Source organism: Xenopus tropicalis, chromosome 4 (genome assembly GCF_000004195.4).
Source record: "Xenopus tropicalis strain Nigerian chromosome 4, UCB_Xtro_10.0, whole genome shotgun sequence".
Lineage (NCBI taxonomy): Eukaryota > Metazoa > Chordata > Amphibia > Anura > Pipidae > Xenopus > Xenopus tropicalis.
The window spans coordinates 126,848,388-126,872,363 of record NC_030680.2 but is presented as its reverse complement, the minus strand read 5'-3'; the positions used below and the strand labels follow the sequence as shown (position 1 = coordinate 126,872,363).

At 48.4% G+C, this 23,976-nt stretch overlaps 1 protein-coding gene across 1 annotated transcript in view; it reads right to left on the bottom strand.

Moving 5' to 3' along the window:
- slc38a3 (solute carrier family 38 member 3) overlaps positions 1-5,902 on the bottom strand; it is a 40,512-nt gene extending 34,610 nt beyond the window's left edge. The window contains 1 exon segment of the mRNA NM_001030377.1: positions 5,686-5,902. The gene's annotated coding sequence lies outside the window, so the exon portion shown is untranslated.
- Positions 5,903-23,976: the final 18,074 nt, after the last annotated feature.

Here is a 23,976-nt window from a genome sequence, read left to right as displayed (position 1 = left end):
AGAAATGGCTGTTGGACTTTTTCAGTTCAAGCCCGCCTTGAAGGCCCAACCACCACTGTGCATCTGAGGGCCTGTGCCTAGGGCACAGCATTAGGGTGCAACGCTTGATAACATTTTTTTAAACATGAAAAACCTCCCAGCTGCCAGATTACAAGTGGTGAGCAGAAGTGACTTCATTTCCAAAGGAAGTGACGTCACATGTGACGGAAGTGATGTCACACACAATCATGCATGCAATGTCACTTTCGCTGTGAGCGCTGTTATACAGTTCCTGGACTCAACCACTGGTCAAGGCCCCCTTTATTGCATAAAAAGGTTACAGATATAGGTAAACATAGGTGTATAAGTCATTTAGCCATAGTTCCAAGAATATCTAGGATAGCAAATATTTTTTTAACCCATATGTTATCCTAACTGATCTTCAAGCTGGGCTTTCAGGTGTATCTAGGAGAGCAAAGAAGAATTGACCCCAAATCTTCCCCTTACTAGCATGAAAGCTTAACCCCATACCACTGCAGCAGCCCCCCCCCCCCCCCCCAAGGGGTCAGCCCCACTAACTTAAAGCTATCAAGTACCAACGACATGGCAACAGCACTGATCCAACTAGTTGGAACTGAATGACCACAAATTGCAGCAAACTAACAAGATATCACAAGAAAGGTGCAGTCACCACCATCCACTTTCTACTTCACAGAGTCACAAGGCAACTGGCTAGACAGGCTGGAGGGTCAGATATCTATGGAACCCCATGACATAACAATTACTGTCACATGGGCTCTTCCCTAATCAGAAAGACTTACAAGCACAGATCTATACTTCATGTGCTGATCTGTTAATTCCGCTATAATAATTTTGTATTTAAGGTAATCTCATACACATGATGACTGTTTTAGTATGTATAGGATTGCTTCTCTGCTTTAATCCGACCTGGTCAATTGCTTCCTACAGGCACCCTCCAACTAACAAGGGAAAAACAATGTATTCTCATAAAAAATTAGCCAACTCGCACAGAAGGTTAAATGTACTGGCATCCCCCATTCAGAACTCTAACTGATGTGAAAGGTTTCACCCTCCATGGGAACAACCTAGCTCTCTGTGCTCAGTAAGTCAGCCTGTATTTTAGGGGTGCTCTAGCTGCAAGAAAATATTGATTGTGGAGTGCCAGTATTGATTTTATTATTTTTATCTATTATCTGTTTAGCAACAACATATACTTCTGTTCTTTACAGAGATTACACACCATTCACATCAGGGCCTAAGCTTCCCTGTTGTCTGTGAGACAATATTGAGATTAGATTTAAAAATGATCATATACTGGCAACGTAACAAAAAAACCCCCAAAAAGTCACATGCTTAAAGTCATCAGTAACCATTTATAGTTCTTGTACGCAAGGTGCAGCAAGCAAGGACTCTGGTTAGCTAAACAGAGGTTTTTACTACGAGTTTACTACAGGCCATTCATTATGAGGCAAACAACAACTTCAGTCAGAAATAAACAATGACTTGGATTGCTTAGATTATCCAGCAATAAGAATTTCATAACAGATCAAAGGTGGTCTGTCTGGAAAATTACATCTGCTGATGCCCTTGGTGGGTTGGTGGTTACATGAAGTTTCATCAGATGGTAAAGTGAAAGAAGCTGCCATTTTTCATTGCCTTCCATTAAGTTCTGATTATTTGAGAAACTATCCCGAAGACTGCACAATATTCATCTGTTTGGACAACAGTGTAATCAGCATTATTCCTATAAGGGTGTCCTCAGCATGACCAAGTTGGCACTGACTTATACAAACCTTCAGCCTTTGTGCTATTGGGCAGACAGATGGCATCTGCTGAGGGCTGGTCTCGTGGCCTGACGTTGTCCAGACAATAGTTGAACAAGTTATTGTTTTAGCTTCAAACAAAGGTGAAAATCTTCAGATTTAATAAGGAATAACCCAATTAGCACCTAATATCTGGCCAACTTTTAAGGGGAGACCCATAACAATTCTCGCTGGAAAGCAAATTGACCCACAGCCAGTTCATCATACTGACCATAGTAGTATGGGTTTTTACAGTAGGCCGTCAATCCAATAAATTGTAAGCCTCCTAACCAGAACATATTCATAATTCTCATTTCTTTCCACTTTCTAACCATGTGGAATACAGTTGACAAACTGATTCTCTAATGTTCTTAGGAGAATGTTTTTTTTTTTTTACCATATGCAAGTCAAGCAACATGGCAGTTTATATCAAATATTGGGATTTTACCCTGTTAATTGTTAACCAATCCCACTGTCAGTCCAGTCCACGTACCCACCACTCCTGCAGTAGAAAAGAACAGCTAGTACTAGGCGCAGGTGCTCCACAATGAAAAACATTTATAATGAGATTTACCATTGCCTTATGTTTCTATAAATGCAAAGGAAAGTCATCCTGCACTAACTGTATGTATTAATATGGTGTCACAAATGGTGCACACCTGTAATATCCCAGCCCAAGACTGGACAGCCTAAAAGCACTGCACACAAATTCAGACAAATGGAAGTTAAATGAAACAATGATGATAAATATAATCGTTAACGTTAGGCAGATGAGGGCCTAATAGTGTTTATCTTATGAGAGCAGCGCACCCATTACAGATGCCATAGCAACCCGCTAGCAGCACAGAAATATACTGATGGGAATTCAATGACTTGGCCAAGTCTTTATCAGTAGTACTGCTCTGGGACCAAACATCCTATGCAGAGCTCCATTGTTTATCTATGTAGGACTTTGTGGCCCTTCAGCAATAGTTGCTCTACCCTTCCCAATAAGTCTGGCAGCTACAGTCTGTTGGTGGATACTGGGAATTGTAGTCCAATAATAGCAGCTCAGTGGAAAGCACAGCTGCTGTACAGTGCCTGGGTTCTATTCTAACCTAAACTCTATCTGCAAGGAGATTGCATGTAGCCTCTTTGAGTTTACCCTATACTCCATAACATACAAGCAGGTTTTATTGGCTCCTGTCACAAGCTCTGCTGGGGCGGTGAATTATGACCAATCATATAACTGATGGGCTCGGGTTGGGCAGCACTGTTATCGGCCAGATTTTGTTTGGGCAGGTTGGGTTTCCCAGACTGAGGACCGAATTGCTCTGACTGCTTGTTTTCCCCTCATTGTAATGTGATAGGGCCAAATGATCGGATTAGCCAGATATTGCCCACCTTGGGTGGGCATATCAGGGGAAAGATCTGCTCATTTGGCAACCGTGCCAAATGACCAGATCTAACAGTGCATGTCTGGCTTAACTGTCAGCTTGTTACCCTACTTTCTCTACCCACTTATTGTAATTACATGTAAAGCTTTGCAGGGTCCTTGTCAGTTCATATTTTGGCCTCCTAAAAGAACTTAGGATCAGAGTTTATTATATAGCATGGCAATAATGAGGCATTTAATAACTACATAAGGAAAAGAAGGAAAAGGAATCAAACTAAGCACAATGTACCTACAAATAGGGGCAACTGCCTCTCTGCTCTTTGAGGGGTATCAGCTTATGTAGCTGGAAAGTAAAGGATCTGTATTGAACCTCACCCATTCATCCCTGATCTGGGTAGGGAATGCAGTAAGACAATCCTGCAGCTCTCCAGCGGAACTACAACTCCCAAATCCGCTGACAGCTGGGGACACCACTAAAAGGACTGCCTTTTGAGTTAAACCAGAAATATATTCAATTCTGTATGTACAATGCATGTATTTACACTGTATTATGTACTAAAATCTGGTATATTAATTTGTGGAATCTTTTTACTACTAGCAGTAAAGTAATATAGATTTTAAAGGAGATGACAACCTTGGCACTGCCCCCACTTTTCTAATCGCTGAGGGATTAATTTGTGAGCCTATTGCCCTGTGCATTCCTTACATGACTTCCCCTCATTTTTTTTAATCTGAAGCAAATAAAAATGGACTGACATGAAAAGGAAAAGCCGACGGGCAACTATTTCTGTCATTAAATATTTTTCCTGCCTCCCCACCACTTTCACTTATAAAATAAGCTTAGCAGATAAAAACCATAAAGATGCAGTGACTTATGTTAATTACATATCAATTACAGATTTAAAGGGCTACTCCATCCAATAAATGGTCTTTGCATAATGAAAAACAAAGCAATTCTAAGTTACTATCCAATCTGCATTATTAAAATGCTTTTAAAGTTATTTATGAATGCATTTTAAGGTGTAATGCCTCTTTAATTTAAATGCAATACATTTGTAATGTTTACAGGTCAGGATTATCCAGCCAGCCATTATGTACCGTGGATTTTATCGCTATGAGTACGGCAGATCACACCCTGTTGGTAAACTCCTTGCAGCCTTTGCCAGACAGTGCCGGCTGGAGTATGCCAGCTGCTGGAAATCCTCACTGCCAGACGATTTAGGTTAAATCCCAGGGAGCTTTGGGACCCACAGATCCCAAAGGTTTTGATGCCGGTATAATTAAAAATGCATTGTGCATACAAATGGGCCAAATCAGCGGTGCAAATTGACAAAATCTCTTGTATTGGTCAATGATCCTAATTCAAAGATTTAATCCCATATGTTCCCAAGGCAAAGTAACACACAGACAAAAGGAAAGATCTGACATATGACATGAGCCCCAGTTAAACCAAAACAAGGACCCTTTGGGGTACTAGCCAGTGGCACACACACATAGAATAAAGCTCCAACTGTACAACAGATGGGTATATACATCAAACATACAGATAACATACAAGAATAGTGATAACCAGTACAGAGGCCCTGCTCAATAAAGCTTACGATCTAAAATTTAGTGCCCAAACAGCTGTGAAGGGACAGATCCATACAATCTGATCTAAAGGGTCTGCGCTTCTCTATGGAAATCTAGGTTGATAAACATACATTATACATACTGTGCACCCTGTATTATACTTAATGTATTATCCCTCCTATGTATTCTGTATTATAAATACTGTATCTCATTTCTAGTGCATTACATATACAGTAACTACTTTATTGTATATACCTTAACTAGTTTATTATATATGGTGTAACTAGTTTACTACATACACTGTAAGTAACTAGTTTATTATATAAAATGCAACTAGTTTACTACATGTACCATAAGAAGTTTATTATTTATACTGTATAGGAAGTGGCTGACAGTGAGTCTCCCTTACCCCTGCACCCACTGACACACTAGCCGTAACAGCACAGAATATCCGAGTACCATCCGGGTTCGAGGGGCAGACCCAGCAATGGGACACAGAGGCGGCCATATACCGGCGGGTATGAAGGTATCAGACCAGCCCCAGTACTCCCAGGTAGAGTAACCCATTACTAGAGTGCTAGCCCTGTGCCCAGACACACTCCGGGGTATTAGCATCACTGCTCCGGAAGAACCTTAGGTAGTAAGAAGCAACAGGGAACTTGTTCTTATTGTGTAACACCTTGAGGCGCACACTTAGCGCTTGTATAGAAACCCCGAGCACATGGGGAAGCGGAATGAAGCACATGGGGATACGGGAGGCAGCAAATGGGGATACGGAAGGCAGCAAATGGGGAAGAGGCATGAAGCACTTGGGGAAGCGGGAGGCAGCACTAGGGGAAGATACTGGGGGAACTTGGGGAAGATACTGGGGGAACTTGGGGAAGAGGGACGCAGCACATGGATCATTCCTCGCACCCCCCTCGGTTCGGGACTTACGTGAGTCCGTGTTGGTTCCTCAGGCGGAGCTGCCCCTCAGCACGGTGCGGTCACAGGGAGACAGGTGGTGCCACTGGGGGAAGGCGGGTCGGCACTTGGCTAAGGGAGAGATATGTAAGTAAGGCGGGCACTGGCTCTAATGATCCGGCAGGATGCGGGGTGTCACTACTTGCTGCCTTTCTTCATTCCCTGCCTCTGGCTTTATCCTTTCTCTCACTCTATGGGGTTTTAGGTCTGAGCTCTTAAAAGCGGCTCTTATTACTGGTCCCGCCCTCAGAGGAGCGGTAATGGGTGCCCCTGATGGGGGAAGTGTCGGAGCGCAGGACAAGGGGCTAAAGTAAGAGGGTTACATGAGGCATAAGATGGGGGTACAGAGAGAGCTGAGAGGGTTACATGGGGCAGAAGATGGGGGTACAGAGAGAGCTGAGAGAGTTACATGGGGCAGAAGACAGGGGTACAGAGAGAGCTGAGAGGGTTACATGGGGCAGAAGATGGGGGTACAGAGAGAGCTGAGAGGGTTACATGGGGCAGAAGATGGGGGTACAGGGAGAGCTGAGAGGGTTACATGGGGCAGAAGATGGGGGTACAGGGAGAGCTGAGAGGGTTACATGGGGCAGAAGATGGGGGTACAGGGAGAGCTGAGAGGGATACATGGGGCAGAAGACGGGGGCACAGAGAGAGCTGAGAGGGTTACATGAGGCAGAAGATGGGGGTACAGAGAGAGCTGAGAGGGTTACATGGGGCAGAAGACGGGGGAACAGAGAGAGCTGAGAGGGTTACATGGGGCAGAAGACGGGGGTACAGAGAGAGCTGAGAGGGATACATGGGGCAGAAGATGGGGGTACAGAGAGAGCTGAGAGGGTTACATGGGGCAGAAGATGGGGGTACAGGGAGAGCTGAGAGGGTTACATGGGGCAGAAGATGGGGGTACAGGGAGAGCTGAGAGGGATACATGGGGCAGAAGACGGGGGTACAGGGAGAGCTGAGAGGGTTACATGGGGCAGAAGATGGGGGTACAGAGAGAGCTGAGAGGGTTACATGGGGCAGAAGACAGGGGTACAGAGAGAGCTGAGAGGGTTACATGGGGCAGAAGACGGGGGTACAGAGAGAGCTGAGAGGGTTACATGGGGCAGAAGACAGGGGTACAGAGAGAGCTGAGAGGGTTACATGGGGCAGAAGACGGGGGTACAGAGAGAGCTGAGAGGGTTACATGAGGCAGAAGACGGGGGAACAGAGAGAGCTGAGAGGGTTACATGGGGCAGAAGACGGGGGTACAGAGAGAGCTGAGAGGGTTACATGGGGCAGAAGATGGGGTTACAGAGAGAGCTGAGAGGGTTACATGGGGCAGAAGACGGGGGTACAGAGAGAGCTGAGAGGGTTACATGGGGCAGAAGACGGGGGTACAGAGAGAGCTGAGAGGGTTACATGGGGCAGAAGATGGGGGTACAGAGAGAGCTGAGAGGGTTACATGGGGCAGAAGATGGGGGTACAGGGAGAGCTGAGAGGGTTACATGGGGCAGAAGATGGGGGTACAGGGAGAGCTGAGAGGGTTACATGGGGCAGAAGATGGGGGCACAGAGAGAGCTGAGAGGGTTACATGGGGCAGAAGACGGGGGCACAGGGAGAGCTGAGAGGGTTACATGGGGCAGAAGATGGGGGTACAGGGAGAGCTGAGAGGGTTACATGGGGCAGAAGATGGGGGTACAGAGAGAGCTGAGAGGGTTACATGGGGCAGAAGATGGGGGTACAGAGAGAGCTGAGAGGGTTACATGGGGCAGAAGATGGGGGTACAGAGAGAGCTGAGAGGGTTACATGAGGCAGAAGACGGGGGAACAGAGAGAGCTGAGAGGGTTACATGGGGCAGAAGACGGGGGTACAGAGAGAGCTGAGAGGGTTACATGGGGCAGAAGATGGGGGTACAGAGAGAGCTGAGAGGGTTACATGGGGCAGAAGATGGGGGTACAGAGAGAGCTGAGAGGGTTACATGGGGCAGAAGACGGGGGTACAGAGAGAGCTGAGAGGGTTACATGGGGCAGAAGATGGGGGTACAGAGAGAGCTGAGAGGGTTACATGGGGCAGAAGATGGGGGTACAGGGAGAGCTGAGAGGGTTACATGGGGCAGAAGATGGGGGTACAGGGAGAGCTGAGAGGGTTACATGGGGCAGAAGATGGGGGCACAGAGAGAGCTGAGAGGGTTACATGGGGCAGAAGACGGGGGCACAGGGAGAGCTGAGAGGGTTACATGGGGCAGAAGATGGGGGTAGAGGGAGAGCTGAGAGGGTTACATGGGGCAGAAGATGGGGGTACAGAGAGAGCTGAGAGGGTTACATGGGGCAGAAGACGGGGGCACAGGGAGAGCTGAGAGGGTTACATGGGGCAGAAGATGGGGGTACAGGGAGAGCTGAGAGGGTTACATGGGGCAGAAGATGGGGGTACAGGGAGAGCTGAGAGGGTTACATGGGGCAGAAGATGGGGGTACAGAGAGAGCTGAGAGGGTTACATGGGGCAGAAGATGGGGGTACAGGGAGAGCTGAGAGGGTTACATGGGGCAGAAGATGGGGGTACAGAGAGAGCTGAGAGGGTTACATGGGGCAGAAGACTGGGGTACAGAGAGAGCTGAGAGGGTTACATGGGGCAGAAGATGGGGGCACAGAGAGAGCTGAGAGGGTTACATGGGGCAGAAGACGGGGGTACAGAGAGAGCTGAGAGGGTTACATGGGGCAGAAGACGGGGGTACAGAGAGAGCTGAGAGGGTTACATGGGGCAGAAGATGGGGGTACAGAGAGAGCTGAGAGGGTTACATGGGGCAGAAGACGGGGGTACAGAGAGAGCTGAGAGGGTTACATGGGGCAGAAGATGGGGGTACAGAGAGAGCTGAGAGGGTTACATGGGGCAGAAGATGGGGGTACAGGGAGAGCTGAGAGGGTTACATGGGGCAGAAGATGGGGGTACAGGGAGAGCTGAGAGGGTTACATGGGGCAGAAGATGGGGGCACAGAGAGAGCTGAGAGGGTTACATGGGGCAGAAGACGGGGGTACAGAGAGAGCTGAGAGGGTTACATGGGGCAGAAGACGGGGGCACAGGGAGAGCTGAGAGGGTTACATGGGGCAGAAGATGGGGGTACAGGGAGAGCTGAGAGGGTTACATGGGGCAGAAGATGGGGGTACAGGGAGAGCTGAGAGGGTTACATGGGGCAGAAGATGGGGGCACAGAGAGAGCTGAGAGGGTTACATGGGGCAGAAGATGGGGGTACAGGGAGAGCTGAGAGGGTTACATGGGGCAGAAGATGGGGGTACAGGGAGAGCTGAGAGGGATACATGGGGAAGAAGACGGGGGTACAGAGAGAGCTGAGAGGGTTACATGGGGCAGAAGACTGGGGTACAGAGAGAGCTGAGAGGGTTACATGGGGCAGAAGATGGGGGCACAGAGAGAGCTGAGAGGATTACATGGGGCAGAAGACGGGGGTACAGAGAGAGCTGAGAGGGTTACATGGGGCAGAAGACGGGGGTACAGAGAGAGCTGAGAGGGTTACATGGGGCAGAAGACGGGGGTACAGAGAGAGCTGAGAGGGTTACATGGGGCAGAAGATGGGGGTACAGAGAGAGCTGAGAGGGTTACATGGGGCAGAAGATGGGGGTACAGGGAGAGCTGAGAGGGATACATGGGGCAGAAGACGGGGGCACAGAGAAAGCTGAGAGGGTTACATGGGGCAGAAGACGGGGGAACAGAGAGAGCTGAGAGGGTTACATGGGGCAGAAGACGGGGGTACAGAGAGAGCTGAGAGGGTTACATGGGGCAGAAGACGGGGGTACAGAGAGAGCTGAGAGGGTTACATGGGGCAGAAGATGGGGGTACAGAGAGAGCTGAGAAGGTTACATGGGGCAGAAGATGGGGGTACAGAGAGAGCTGAGAGGGTTACATGGGGCAGAAGATGGGGGTACAGAGAGAGCTGAGAGGGTTACATGGGGCAGAAGATGGGGGTACAGGGAGAGCTGAGAGGGTTACATGGGGCAGAAGATGGGGGTACAGGGAGAGCTGAGAGGGTTACATGGGGCAGAAGATGGGGGCACAGAGAGAGCTGAGAGGGTTACATGGGGCAGAAGACGGGGGTACAGAGAGAGCTGAGAGGGTTACATGGGGCAGAAGACGGGGGCACAGGGAGAGCTGAGAGGGTTACATGGGGCAGAAGATGGGGGTACAGGGAGAGCTGAGAGGGTTACATGGGGCAGAAGATGGGGGCACAGAGAGAGCTGAGAGGGTTACATGGGGCAGAAGATGGGGGCACAGAGAGAGCTGAGAGGGTTACATGGGGCAGAAGATGGGGGTACAGGGAGAGCTGAGAGGGTTACATGGGGCAGAAGATGGGGGTACAGGGAGAGCTGAGAGGGTTACATGGGGCAGAAGATGGGGGCACAGAGAGAGCTGAGAGGGTTACATGGGGCAGAAGACGGGGGTACAGAGAGAGCTGAGAGGGTTACATGGGGCAGAAGACGGGGGTACAGAGAGAGCTGAGAGGGTTACATGGGGCAGAAGACGGGGGTACAGAGAGAGCTGAGAGGGTTACATGGGGCAGAAGATGGGGGTACAGAGAGAGCTGAGAGGGTTACATGGGGCAGAAGATGGGGGTACAGGGAGAGCTGAGAGGGATACATGGGGCAGAAGACGGGGGCACAGAGAAAGCTGAGAGGGTTACATGGGGCAGAAGACGGGGGAACAGAGAGAGCTGAGAGGGTTACATGGGGCAGAAGACGGGGGTACAGAGAGAGCTGAGAGGGTTACATGGGGCAGAAGACGGGGGAACAGAGAGAGCTGAGAGGGTTACATGGGGCAGAAGACGGGGGTACAGAGAGAGCTGAGAGGGTTACATGGGGCAGAAGATGGGGGCACAGAGAGAGCTGAGAGGGTTACATGGGGCAGAAGACGGGGGTACAGAGAGAGCTGAGAGGGTTACATGGGGCAGAAGACGGGGGTACAGAGAGAGCTGAGAGGGTTACATGGGGCAGAAGACGGGGGTACAGAGAGAGCTGAGAGGGTTACATGGGGCAGAAGATGGGGGTACAGAGAGAGCTGAGAGGGTTACATGGGGCAGAAGATGGGGGTACAGGGAGAGCTGAGAGGGATACATGGGGCAGAAGACGGGGGCACAGAGAAAGCTGAGAGGGTTACATGGGGCAGAAGACGGGGGAACAGAGAGAGCTGAGAGGGTTACATGGGGCAGAAGACGGGGGTACAGAGAGAGCTGAGAGGGTTACATGGGGCAGAAGACGGGGGTACAGAGAGAGCTTAGAGGGTTACATGGGGCAGAAGATGGGGGTACAGAGAGAGCTGAGAGGGTTACATGGGGCAGAAGACGGGGGTACAGAGAGAGCTGAGAGGGTTACATGGGGCAGAAGATGGGGGTACAGAGAGAGCTGAGAGGGTTACATGGGGCAGAAGATGGGGGTACAGGGAGAGCTGAGAGGGTTACATGGGGCAGAAGATGGGGGTACAGGGAGAGCTGAGAGGGTTACATGGGGCAGAAGATGGGGGCACAGAGAGAGCTGAGAGGGTTACATGGGGCAGAAGACGGGGGTACAGAGAGAGCTGAGAGGGTTACATGGGGCAGAAGACGGGGGCACAGGGAGAGCTGAGAGGGTTACATGGGGCAGAAGATGGGGGTACAGGGAGAGCTGAGAGGGTTACATGGGGCAGAAGATGGGGGTACAGAGAGAGCTGAGAGGGTTACATGGGGCAGAAGATGGGGGCACAGAGAGAGCTGAGAGGGTTACATGGGGCAGAAGACGGGGGCACAGGGAGAGCTGAGAGGGATACATGGGGCAGAAGATGGGGGTACAGGGAGAGCTGAGAGGGTTACATGGGGCAGAAGATGGGGGTACAGGGAGAGCTGAGAGGGATACATGGGGCAGAAGACGGGGGTACAGAGAGAGCTGAGAGGGTTACATGGGGCAGAAGACTGGGGTACAGAGAGAGCTGAGAGGGTTACATGGGGCAGAAGACTGGGGCACAGAGAGAGCTGAGAGGGTTACATGGGGCAGAAGACGGGGGTACAGAGAGAGCTGAGAGGGTTACATGGGGCAGAAGACGGGGGTACAGGGAGAGCTGAGAGGGTTACATGGGGCAGAAGACGGGGGTACAGAGAGAGCTGAGAGGGTTACATGGGGCAGAAGACGGGGGTACAGAGAGAGCTGAGAGGGTTACATGGGGCAGAAGATGGGGGTACAGAGAGAGCTGAGAGGGTTACATGGGGCAGAAGATGGGGGTACAGGGAGAGCTGAGAGGGTTACATGGGGCAGAAGATGGGGGTACAGGGAGAGCTGAGAGGGTTACATGGGGCAGAAGATGGGGGCACAGAGAGAGCTGAGAGGGTTACATGGGGCAGAAGACGGGGGTACAGAGAGAGCTGAGAGGGTTACATGGGGCAGAAGACTGGGGCACAGGGAGAGCTGAGAGGGTTACATGGGGCAGAAGATGGGGGTACAGGGAGAGCTGAGAGGGTTACATGGGGCAGAAGATGGGGGTACAGAGAGAGCTGAGAGGGTTACATGGGGCAGAAGATGGGGGCACAGAGAGAGCTGAGAGGGTTACATGGGGCAGAAGATGGGGGTACAGGGAGAGCTGAGAGGGTTACATGGGGCAGAAGATGGGGGTACAGGGAGAGCTGAGAGGGATACATGGGGCAGAAGACGGGGGTACAGAGAGAGCTGAGAGGGTTACATGGGGCAGAAGACTGGGGTACAGAGAGAGCTGAGAGGGTTACATGGGGCAGAAGATGGGGGCACAGAGAGAGCTGAGAGGGTTACATGGGGCAGAAGACGGGGGTACAGAGAGAGCTGAGAGGGTTACATGGGGCAGAAGACGGGGGTACAGAGAGAGCTGAGAGGGTTACATGGGGCAGAAGATGGGGGTACAGAGAGAGCTGAGAGGGTTACATGGGGCAGAAGATGGGGGTACAGGGAGAGCTGAGAGGGTTACATGGGGCAGAAGATGGGGGTACAGGGAGAGCTGAGAGGGTTACATGGGGCAGAAGACGGGGGTACAGAGAGAGCTGAGAGGGTTACATGAGGCATAAGATGGGGGTACAGAGAGAGCTGAGAGAGTTACATGGGGCAGAAGACAGGGGTACAGAGAGAGCTGAGAGGGTTACATGGGGCAGAAGATGGGGGTACAGGGAGAGCTGAGAGGGTTACATGGGGCAGAAGATGGGGGTACAGGGAGAGCTGAGAGGGTTACATGGGGCAGAAGATGGGGGCACAGGGAGAGCTGAGAGGGTTACATGGGGCAGAAGATGGGGGTACAGAGAGAGCTGAGAGGGTTACATGGGGCAGAAGACGGGGGTACAGAGAGAGCTGAGAGGGTTACATGGGGCAGAAGATGGGGGTACAGAGAGAGCTGAGAGGGTTACATGGGGCAGAAGACGGGGGTACAGAGAGAGCTGAGAGGGTTACATGGGGCAGAAGATGGGGGTACAGAGAGAGCTGAGAGGGTTACATGGGGCAGAAGATGGGGGTACAGGGAGAGCTGAGAGGGTTACATGGGGCAGAAGATGGGGGTACAGGGAGAGCTGAGAGGGTTACATGGGGCAGAAGATGGGGGCACAGAGAGAGCTGAGAGGGTTACATGGGGCAGAAGACGGGGGTACAGAGAGAGCTGAGAGGGTTACATGGGGCAGAAGACGGGGGCACAGGGAGAGCTGAGAGGGTTACATGGGGCAGAAGATGGGGGTACAGGGAGAGCTGAGAGGGTTACATGGGGCAGAAGATGGGGGTACAGAGAGAGCTGAGAGGGTTACATGGGGCAGAAGATGGGGGCACAGAGAGAGCTGAGAGGGTTACATGGGGCAGAAGATGGGGGTACAGGGAGAGCTGAGAGGGTTACATGGGGCAGAAGATGGGGGTACAGGGAGAGCTGAGAGGGATACATGGGGCAGAAGACGGGGGTACAGAGAGAGCTGAGAGGGTTACATGGGGCAGAAGACTGGGGTACAGAGAGAGCTGAGAGGGTTACATGGGGCAGAAGATGGGGGCACAGAGAGAGCTGAGAGGGTTACATGGGGCAGAAGACGGGGGTACAGAGAGAGCTGAGAGGGTTACATGGGGCAGAAGACGGGGGTACAGAGAGAGCTGAGAGGGTTACATGGGGCAGAAGATGGGGGTACAGAGAGAGCTGAGAGGGTTACATGGGGCAGAAGATGGGGGTACAGGGAGAGCTGAGAGGGTTACATGGGGCAGAAGATGGGGGTACAGGGAGAGCTGAGAGGGTTACATGGGGCAGAAGACGGGGGTACAGAGAGAGCTGAGAGGGTTACATGGGGCAGAAGACTGGGGTACAGAGAGAGCTGAGAGGGTTACATGGGGCAGAAGATGGGGGCACAGAGAGAGCTGAGAGGGTTACATGGGGCAGAAGATGGGGGCACAGGGAGAGCTGAGAGGGTTACATGGGGCAGAAGATGGGGGTACAGAGAGAGCTGAGAGGGTTACATGGGGCAGAAGACGGGGGTACAGAGAGAGCTGAGAGGGTTACATGGGGCAGAAGATGGGGGTACAGAGAGAGCTGAGAGGGTTACATGGGGCAGAAGACGGGGGGTACAGAGAGAGCTGAGAGGGTTACATGGGGCAGAAGATGGGGGTACAGAGAGAGCTGAGAGGGTTACATGGGCAGAAGATGGGGGTACAGGGAGAGCTGAGAGGGTTACATGGGGCAGAAGATGGGGGTACAGGGAGAGCTGAGAGGGTTACATGGGGCAGAAGATGGGGGCACAGAGAGAGCTGAGAGGGTTACATGGGGCAGAAGACGGGGGTACAGAGAGAGCTGAGAGGGTTACATGGGGCAGAAGACGGGGGCACAGGGAGAGCTGAGAGGGTTACATGGGGCAGAAGATGGGGGTACAGGGAGAGCTGAGAGGGTTACATGGGGCAGAAGATGGGGGTACAGAGAGAGCTGAGAGGGTTACATGGGGCAGAAGATGGGGGCACAGAGAGAGCTGAGAGGGTTACATGGGGCAGAAGATGGGGGTACAGGGAGAGCTGAGAGGGTTACATGGGGCAGAAGATGGGGGTACAGGGAGAGCTGAGAGGGATACATGGGGCAGAAGACGGGGGTACAGAGAGAGCTGAGAGGGTTACATGGGGCAGAAGACTGGGGTACAGAGAGAGCTGAGAGGGTTACATGGGGCAGAAGATGGGGGCACAGAGAGAGCTGAGAGGGTTACATGGGGCAGAAGACGGGGGTACAGAGAGAGCTGAGAGGGTTACATGGGGCAGAAGACGGGGGTACAGAGAGAGCTGAGAGGGTTACATGGGGCAGAAGATGGGGGTACAGAGAGAGCTGAGAGGGTTACATGGGGCAGAAGATGGGGGTACAGGGAGAGCTGAGAGGGTTACATGGGGCAGAAGATGGGGGTACAGGGAGAGCTGAGAGGGTTACATGGGGCAGAAGACGGGGGTACAGAGAGAGCTGAGAGGGTTACATGGGGCAGAAGACTGGGGTACAGAGAGAGCTGAGAGGGTTACATGGGGCAGAAGATGGGGGCACAGAGAGAGCTGAGAGGGTTACATGGGGCAGAAGACGGGGGTACAGAGAGAGCTGAGAGGGTTACATGGGGCAGAAAACGGGGGTACAGAGAGAGCTGAGAGGGTTACATGGGGCAGAAGATGGGGGCACTGGGAGAGCTGAGAGGGTTACATGGGGCAGAAGATGGGGGCACAGAGAGAGCTGAGAGGGTTACATGGGGCAGAAGACGGGTACAGAGAGAGCTGAGAGGGTTACATAGGGCAGAAGACGGGGGTACAGAGAGAGCTGAGAGGGTTACATGGGGCAGAAGATGGGGGTACAGAGAGAGCTGAGAGGGTTACATGGGGCAGAAGACGGGGGTACAGAGAGAGCTGAGAGGGTTACATGGGGCAGAAGACGGGGGCACAGAGAGAGCTGAGAGGGTTACATGGGGCAGAAGACGGGGGTACAGAGAGAGCTGAGAGGGTTACATGGGGCAGAAGACGGGGGTACAGAGAGAGGAAAACACTAGGAAGAAGTTATGTCTGAGAGCTGAGAGGGACACACGAGGGACAAGTTGGGGTTAAAGTGAGAGGAATATATAAGGGACAAGTGGGGGTTAAAGTGAGAAGGACACATGAGGGACAAGTTGGGGATAAAGTGAGAGGAATATATAAGAGAGAGGTTGGGGTTAAAGTGAGAGTTGTTACAGCAGCACAAGTACCAAGGATCTGGCCAGAAGGTTGTGTGGGACTTGTTGCTCAGTTGACATTACACCAGTGCTGGTGTAAAATTTGTGAGCCTATGCCTCTCTGCCTTTGTGGGCCTCTGACTGTTGGACTTGGGGGTCCAATAAATAGTGACTGTCTATATGGCATCTTACAGCAGCCCCTCTGGCATTTGCCAGAGTCCATAGTTTGCCAGTCCAGGCCTGCTGCTGGGTTCTGTTTGGGCCTCTGTCAAATGCCAGGGCCTATTTTGCATCTCACTCTGGACCTGCAGGGGGGCACATTGCTAGACAGAAACGAACAGAATTTAGACTCTTTTTTTGCTTCCTCTGGTAAAGTGCCATCTGAGGCAAGGAGATGCCCTGTGAGGCAGCAGCGTGTGCTAGAAAACAGTGTGCCTCAGTTATCTCTCCATAGCTGGTGTTACACACATAAGTAATCAGTACCCATAGCAGGACCCAACACTCATCACTCCATAGGCCATTTTGTTGTATAAAACCTTCATCCTGCTTGTTGTAGAAAATTTTTCAGTATTAATTTATTAATATCCAAACCTCAGCATTCATTTTTGTAAGCTGTGAATTTTGTGGCGCCAGTTTACGTGAACTCTACTTTTTTATGCAGATTTTTTTGGTGTCTAAACTTAACAATTTCAGAAGACAAAACATTAATATTTGGAATCAGTTGTATAAGAATGGAGTAGCTGTGCCACGCGCCAGCAGACATGGTTACACAGTGAGAATGGAAGAACCTTAGAGAAAGAGGAAAGACTGTAATGATGATACCGGTATGTATTGCAGGAAGCAGTCAAGGAATGTAGCGTGGCAGCTCCTACATGGAAAAACACAAAAAAGAAAGGTTATGAGAACACAAAAGCCAATGTAAAGGGAGAATAAAGAGTGTTTCCTTTAAATAACAATATTTTGGTATGCAGACTGAGTCACCTTAGTTAATGAAAGGAACAATGTTATGGAATGGAAAAGGTTTTGTTACTGTCTGAGATATTTAAAGGGGCCATAAAGTGTCAAGAACAAGTATTTTCCCTCACATCATACTGTTCTAAAATAGAAGGAAGGTTGTCTTTTGTGCTACTTTTACCCATCTGCTCCACTTCCTGCTGGCTGCTTTCCCACGCTGAGCCCAAGAGCCTGCTTCTTTCAGCACCTTGCATGCCAACCAATCAACACCTCAGCAGACCTGACAGGGAACTGCAGTTTATATTACCCTGTGGGAAGTGCTGTGATTGGCTACCCAGGCCCTGCCTTCTCACTTTCAGTAGCTGTTTAGTTCGGCTCCACTTCCCAGCTGCTATGAGGTTGCCCTTCTAATCAAAGGTAGTCTCCAATCATACCATTGGCTTCCCTTAATCTTCCAATCCTAGAGGGTAATGTAATAAAAGGTCTATCGTTTGCCTATTTCTAGTGACCCACAGCAACCACCAAGATGTTTTTTTTCAACCTGCTGATTGGTTGCTATGGGTTACTAGACAAGTAAGACCATTTATTACATTGCTAAGTTTTCTATACTGCTTTCTGGTCAGTGCCATTGCTTTTTAGCTGGTTGTTGGGCAGAGTGATGTCATTACCATCCATCTGGTAAGGTTTGGGGTGGCCAGCTTATTTCTGGCAACAGTGTTATATTTTTATACTGCGTCTTGGTGCCTAGGGTTGCAGCTTTTGGGGCCCCGTGCAAATGGCACAATGTTATTTTGTTAAAAAGCTCAGAGATGTAGGTGATGGCAGCTAGCCCAGTGTAACTGGCTTATATAGCCCTAGGCTGTCAATTTTGTGTACCGCCTGCAGACACCGCTACCACAAGTGCAGTCCCTGTCCCGGGAGGTGTTCATGGTTTGAACCATGAACTGTGTGGTGGAAGTGTCAATTGACTCTCTATTTCTTGTTGATGTTTGGGTTCCCTGATGGCTTTGTTTTTCCTTATATTGGCAGTTGAGTTGCAAACTGCATATGAGCAGTCTATTTACACAATCCAAGCTGAAATGAAGCTTACCACCTGCCATCGGGGGTAAAGTTGGCCAAGAGGCCCTTAAATAGGGTTTATTTACTGAAATTAAAGTACAAAAAAAAAAGATGGTGTTGCTAGTTTTTCTTTACCCACAATGCAATGTTATGACCCAGCATTACAACATTGTGGCCTGTGTCACAATATTTAAACCTGCAGCTTCTGGTGCCTGATGTGTTAAGATGCATGCATTTGGTGCTTATCAACTTAATGAGGCTCCCTTTGCTTCAAGGCAGGTGCAACTGGCAAACTGCAAAAAGTATGGCAGTTTCAGTTGGCAGGGGGATCAAAATGTGATGAGCAGAGTTACTCTATGCTGTTTTAGCACTGATCACTGCCCCAAGTACTCATTAATGAGCTCTTAACCCTGATGGTCTGTGCTTGCCTTTATCTGTGAACCTGGGTTTATCAGAATGTACATACTAGGTTTCACAGGAAAAAGCTCTGTAATAATAAAACAGTACCTTGTACTTGATCCCAACTGAGATTTAATTTATCCATTTTGGAGGCAAAAGAAGCATTTTGGTTTTAATTAATATGTATATGATTATTTAGTAAACTTATGATATAGAGATCCAAATTACAGAAAGACCCCTTATTCAGAAAACCCCCAGGTCCCAAGCATTCTGAATAACAGGTCCCATACCTGTATAGCCAAATTACATTTATTCCTTGCATCAGCCTACAGGCCAGTCAGCCAGATTATTGGCAGAAGTGCACAGCATAGAGAGCAGTACACGCTGAAAGCTCATTTCTGAGCTCATTCTCTCTGAGTACTGAGACCAAATGAAACCCCTCATTCCATGAAAACTCAGCGAAGTCAAGGAAATGGGAACTAGTGTAAGGATACTTACACAAGCTATGTTAACATATTGGAAAATTATATGTATATCATGTTCCTCCTTTTGGTTATGTTTTAATATTGACCTAGAGCAGGGTTGACCAGGGCTGTGGGCCCATGGGTCGGATGTGGCCCTTCCAAAGGATTTGTGCTTAAAGGCTCCATAGACTCCATTGTATGGCATAATTTTAATTTAATCGACATTTGAACGTGTTCAAATCGGCCTACTACATGTAATAAGTTAGACAGCACTGACGTAGAGGATGGCTGACTAGAGAGCACATTCAACAACTTATCACAAGGCATTCAGTTGATTAATTCAGTGGCCATTTTTCTGAAATATTGATGCATATTTCCCAATGAAGAGTTCAGATACCTCACCTGCCCCTTGTACTTGCTCTCACTTCTCTTCATACTCCGTATCAGTGGTTACAAATTAACCATTGTTTCTTAGCATGTAGAATAAAGAGAAAGTAAACATGTTTTTCCTTGAAATAGTTGCAGAGGTGGTCCCAGTAATAGTGTTGCCCCACCGCTACCTCTTACCCTTCATGGCAGGGGAGAAGGTCCTTGAGGTTAAATATTTTTTAATTAAGTTTTTTTTTTTTTGCCTAAGCACATAGAGAATTTGCATATGCAGCATTTTGATCTCGGCAGTTATGGAGGGGGTGTAGGGAACCAGTGCCTGGAATTGTATTTTTTAATAGCACTCATTGGTCTAATAATAAAAAAAATCAACAAGGAAAGCAAAGCTCTGATATCCTCTTAATGAAATGTATATCATCCAGTTATAAAATGATTATCAAATAGGTAATGGGAAGACACATCGCACACCTATAGTGGCACACATGAGTTAGCAATGAGCAACCAAATAAAAGCACACATTATTAAACCTAGTTGTCCTATTTTCTGGTAAAAAAAAGTCACCTGTTGTCCATGTCTTCTAAGTCAAATTATTTTAAGCCTGGGGGGCTTGGAATAGTTGCTGGGGGGGGGGGGGGCAGGCCAACTAGGATGAGATTTGAGAAGAATCTTCCTCTATATACACTTGAAAGCCAAGCTTGTGTCGAGATTTAGGATGAAAAATTTATTAAGTGATTTTAGTTTAGTTTTTTTTCAAATTGCTTTACTGAAAATAAGCAATACAGTTTTCCATTTGTTAAGAAGTCCTACATTTGTCGTTCTTTTGCTTTTCTCAGGGTTATTACAACAAGTTGGAAAACCTATAAAGAATATGTTTTAGAAAAAACTGTTTAACATCCAACTAAGAAGAGGCAGTGAATACAAAAGAAACCCATAAGGGCTGTGTGGGTAATAGGCCGGATTAAATCAGTCTGGGGGGGTTTATTAACTGATGCACAATGGGTGATGGGAAATAAGAGGCTGAGTGCAGTGTCTGCAAAAGAAGCCCCATAAAGGCTGTGTGGGTAAGCTGCCAGAAGTAACCAGTCTCTGTGGGGGGCTTTTTGTTGATTAGAAAAGAATAGGGTGCTGGTAAGGCACTAAAATAGGGAAACTAGTCTGGTGGTTAATTTTGTTAATTAGAAAACAATAGGCCCCTGGGGGAGCACTGAAACAATCAGACTAGTCTTGGAGGTTAACTTTGTTGATTAGGAAACATTAGGCCTCTGGAAAGGCACTAAACCAATCAGACTAGCCTGGGAGGTTTTTTTAACAATAGGCTGTTTAGGAGGCGGGGAAAAATCTGGGGGAGGGATTTGGTGTATCAAGGGTACGTAAAGTGGTGGCACACAGAAAGAGATCATAACTAACTTGTGTTTTTTATCCCACCCTCCCTCCCTAAGTTTTTCTAGGTTGATATAAGCATGAAATACTTGCTTAGCCACAGGAGAGAGGCAGCAATGCGGGCCCCATATGGTGGTTGGCAGGCCCTGGAACTGTGTGGGGGCAACCGCTGGGAATCCACCTGGCACAGATTCTGCTTTCTGGCCTTGGGGATAAACCAAGCAAAGCCCATTTTTAACGGAGGGGCAACCACTGAGGGGCTCACTGGCACTGGTTCTGCTTCCAGGCTGGAGCTATCCCTACAGGAGAAGCCCAAATGTGTTTTTGGAGGGGCAACCACTGAGGGGCTCACTGGCACTCGTTCTGCTTCCAGGCAGGAATCCCTACAGGAGAAGCCCATATATGTCTACTATGACAACTGGTGGTGGGCCTGCCCATTTGCAACAGTGCAAATTGTGTTCTCCCTTAAATGGGAATGATTTGGGGCCCGCATTTTATTCGGTCAAAATTTTTAATAAACATGACCTCCCCCTTTTTTCCAAAAACTAATTATGTTGTCTGAGTGGTTATTATGATTACTGTCATATGATAGAAGTTGGTTGTTGGGGGTTTTGCTTTAGTGACAGGAGAGCAATTACACGCTATAGACCTTATATAGGTAGGCATGGTGAGATTTTTGTTTTTATATATCTGTAACTTTGTTATTAGCTAAGGAGCCCTAGCAAAAAACATGAACCACCAAAGTGCCACTAACTTAAGCTAGCTATACACTGAAAGATCTGCTTGTTTGGCCACCATCCTTCCACGCTTGCCCACTTCACCTGAGGGCCAAATGATCATATCACATTAATGGAATGCAATAATAACTAGCCAATGTGCTCCTTGTCCTAATGGGATTTTTTAACCTGGCTCATCAACATCTGGCTGATATTCCACCAGGTAATGGTTGAGTAAGCCCATCAGATGCCATGTATGGCCACCTTTACAGCTGATATATATGTATATATAACGGGGTGGGGAAGAAAATCAAGAGGAAGCTTGTAATGCACAAAAATACATTTATATATGTATTTATTAACAAATAAATTGTGATCCATTAAGTCATTTTAAAGACAAGGGAACAAATTGAATATGTAATATGAGATTAATCTCATGGAAAAAGAATATTTTCTAAATATAATCAGTTCAATATTTTGTACCATTACTGGTTACTCTTCACTGTCCCCCTTTGAGCAATCTGTTGTTCTACATGCAGAAGTCGGAGTCAGATTTTGGTTGACAAGTCAAATATATTGGCATGTACTCCCATTTTACTACAGCTGTCTTTTAAAATGACCCAGACACAAAGCTGCATGTTGAAAGGTGGTCAGTGAAGATTAAACTTTTACAGTACAACATTTTACATTTAATAGTTTTCATTTAAGGTCATTTATATCATCAAGTTTTACTTTTTTCTCTCAATGTCTTACACCAGTGCTGTCCAACTTCTGCGGTGCCGAGGGCCGGAATTTCTCTCGCATACATGGTGGAGGGCTGCTAATGGAAGCCAGTTTTGGCCACTCCCCCACTTCAAACCACACCCATTTTATCACAATGGTCGCTGCAGGGATATCAACCATCATTCATATGTTAAAGAATTATAATATGTCATATTAAGACATACCCTTAAATCCATATGCCTCCACCTCCTCTGTGGATAGCACAGCAACCCCCAGCATATAATTACACACCTTAGGGACCATTTAATGGCTATTTCCAACTGCTAACAAACTCCCAGAACAAACCCCTGCCAGGTTCACCTCCCACAGGCAGCATAGGACAGGCAGAGTATGGCACACACAGGCAGCATAGGGCAGGTAGAGTATGGCACACACAGGCAGGGTAGGGCAGGCAGAGTATGGCACACACAGGCAGCATAGGACAGGCAGAGTATGGCACCCACAGGCAAAATAGGACAGGCAGAGTGCTGCCTGTGTGTGCCATACTCTGCCTGCCCTACCCTGCCTGTGTGTGCCATACTCTGCCTGCCCTATGCTGCCTATGTGCCATACTCTGCCTACCCTATGCTGCCTATACACAGGCAGCATAGGCCAGGCAGTACATAAAATGCCTGAGGTGTGAAGAGGTGAACAATGTGGGTGATTATAGCCTGAGCCTGAGGTGTGAACACTGCAGAGGGTGAACAATGCAGAGATTAAAAGGTGTGAACAACACAGGGGATTACATTTTTAAACAATACAGAGGGATTATAGCCTGAATCTGAGGTGATAACCATGCAGGGGGCCAATTAATCTCAGTACTGAACTGATACCATTTAATGCTTACACAAAGGTAAGCCATCAAAGCAGCCAGACAGGTGGGGGGGCCACACAGAGGGGGGTCGAGGGCCGCATGCGGCCCGCGGGCCGCCAGTTGGACAGCACTGTCTTACACGCTTGTGAAAGTCAGCGCAAAGGCCTCAATCATTTCAAACACCACTAGCAAATTTACTATTACAATAATATTACTTTGCACATTTTATCAATGCCTTCATAGAATTTGTTTTGAAGATTTGTATTTATTAATATAAACTCGTGACCAAAGAACTTCTCCATGAAGTTTCCTAAATGTTATGAGATCTTCGCTTTATTAGGTGGTGGGGATTGTTTACTAGACTAAACCTTAGGGTAATGTCAGTCAAGCATCCATGCTTGTGCGAATAGTGAACATAATTAAGCACAGCATACAAATAGTTATGATGGCTATACATGCCTAAACATGGACTGCACTGCTTGACTGCCTGGGCATGTCTGGCACATCTAGGATATTGGGGCAATTTGTATTGTCCAATGTTCATGTAATAAAAAAAAAATGGAAAGTATGCTATACTGTGATGGAAATAACCCATATGAAACAGTGTTGGTTCAAATACAGTTCTATTGATGTATTGAATCATGTTACAGTGGATATATCAGTGGTCATGGTCATCTAATTCATTCAAAAATACTGAATATTTCATTTCATCAGGTGTAAACACAGTGTATAAATATGGGTGTAGGCGAAGCAGTATCAGCAGGAATTCTTTGCACTCTTACCACACATATCCCCCTGGCATGCTGTGTGCCCCGTTACCCTCCAGCCACGAATGGGTGCCACATTACTCTATAATCCATGGATTAGATTGACAAGAGCCTGGCTTTACAAGGAAGATAAGAAGATTTTAGGAATGAAATGGTTCCATAGCAGTGGATTATTCTTAACACCCATAGTGTTTGCCTGCAGAGTTGCAAAATTCAAGACTATAACTAATGAGTGGCTGGAAGAAACACCTATAAAAAGTGACAGCCTGCATGTATTATGATGCATTTATAGTAAAATTACATGATGCGATGGCTACGCTATTTGAAATAGAAAAACAAAGCAAAATATATATGTATAGTAACGACACATTGAAAGCAATGCAATCAACTCATTGGTCATCAACCTTTT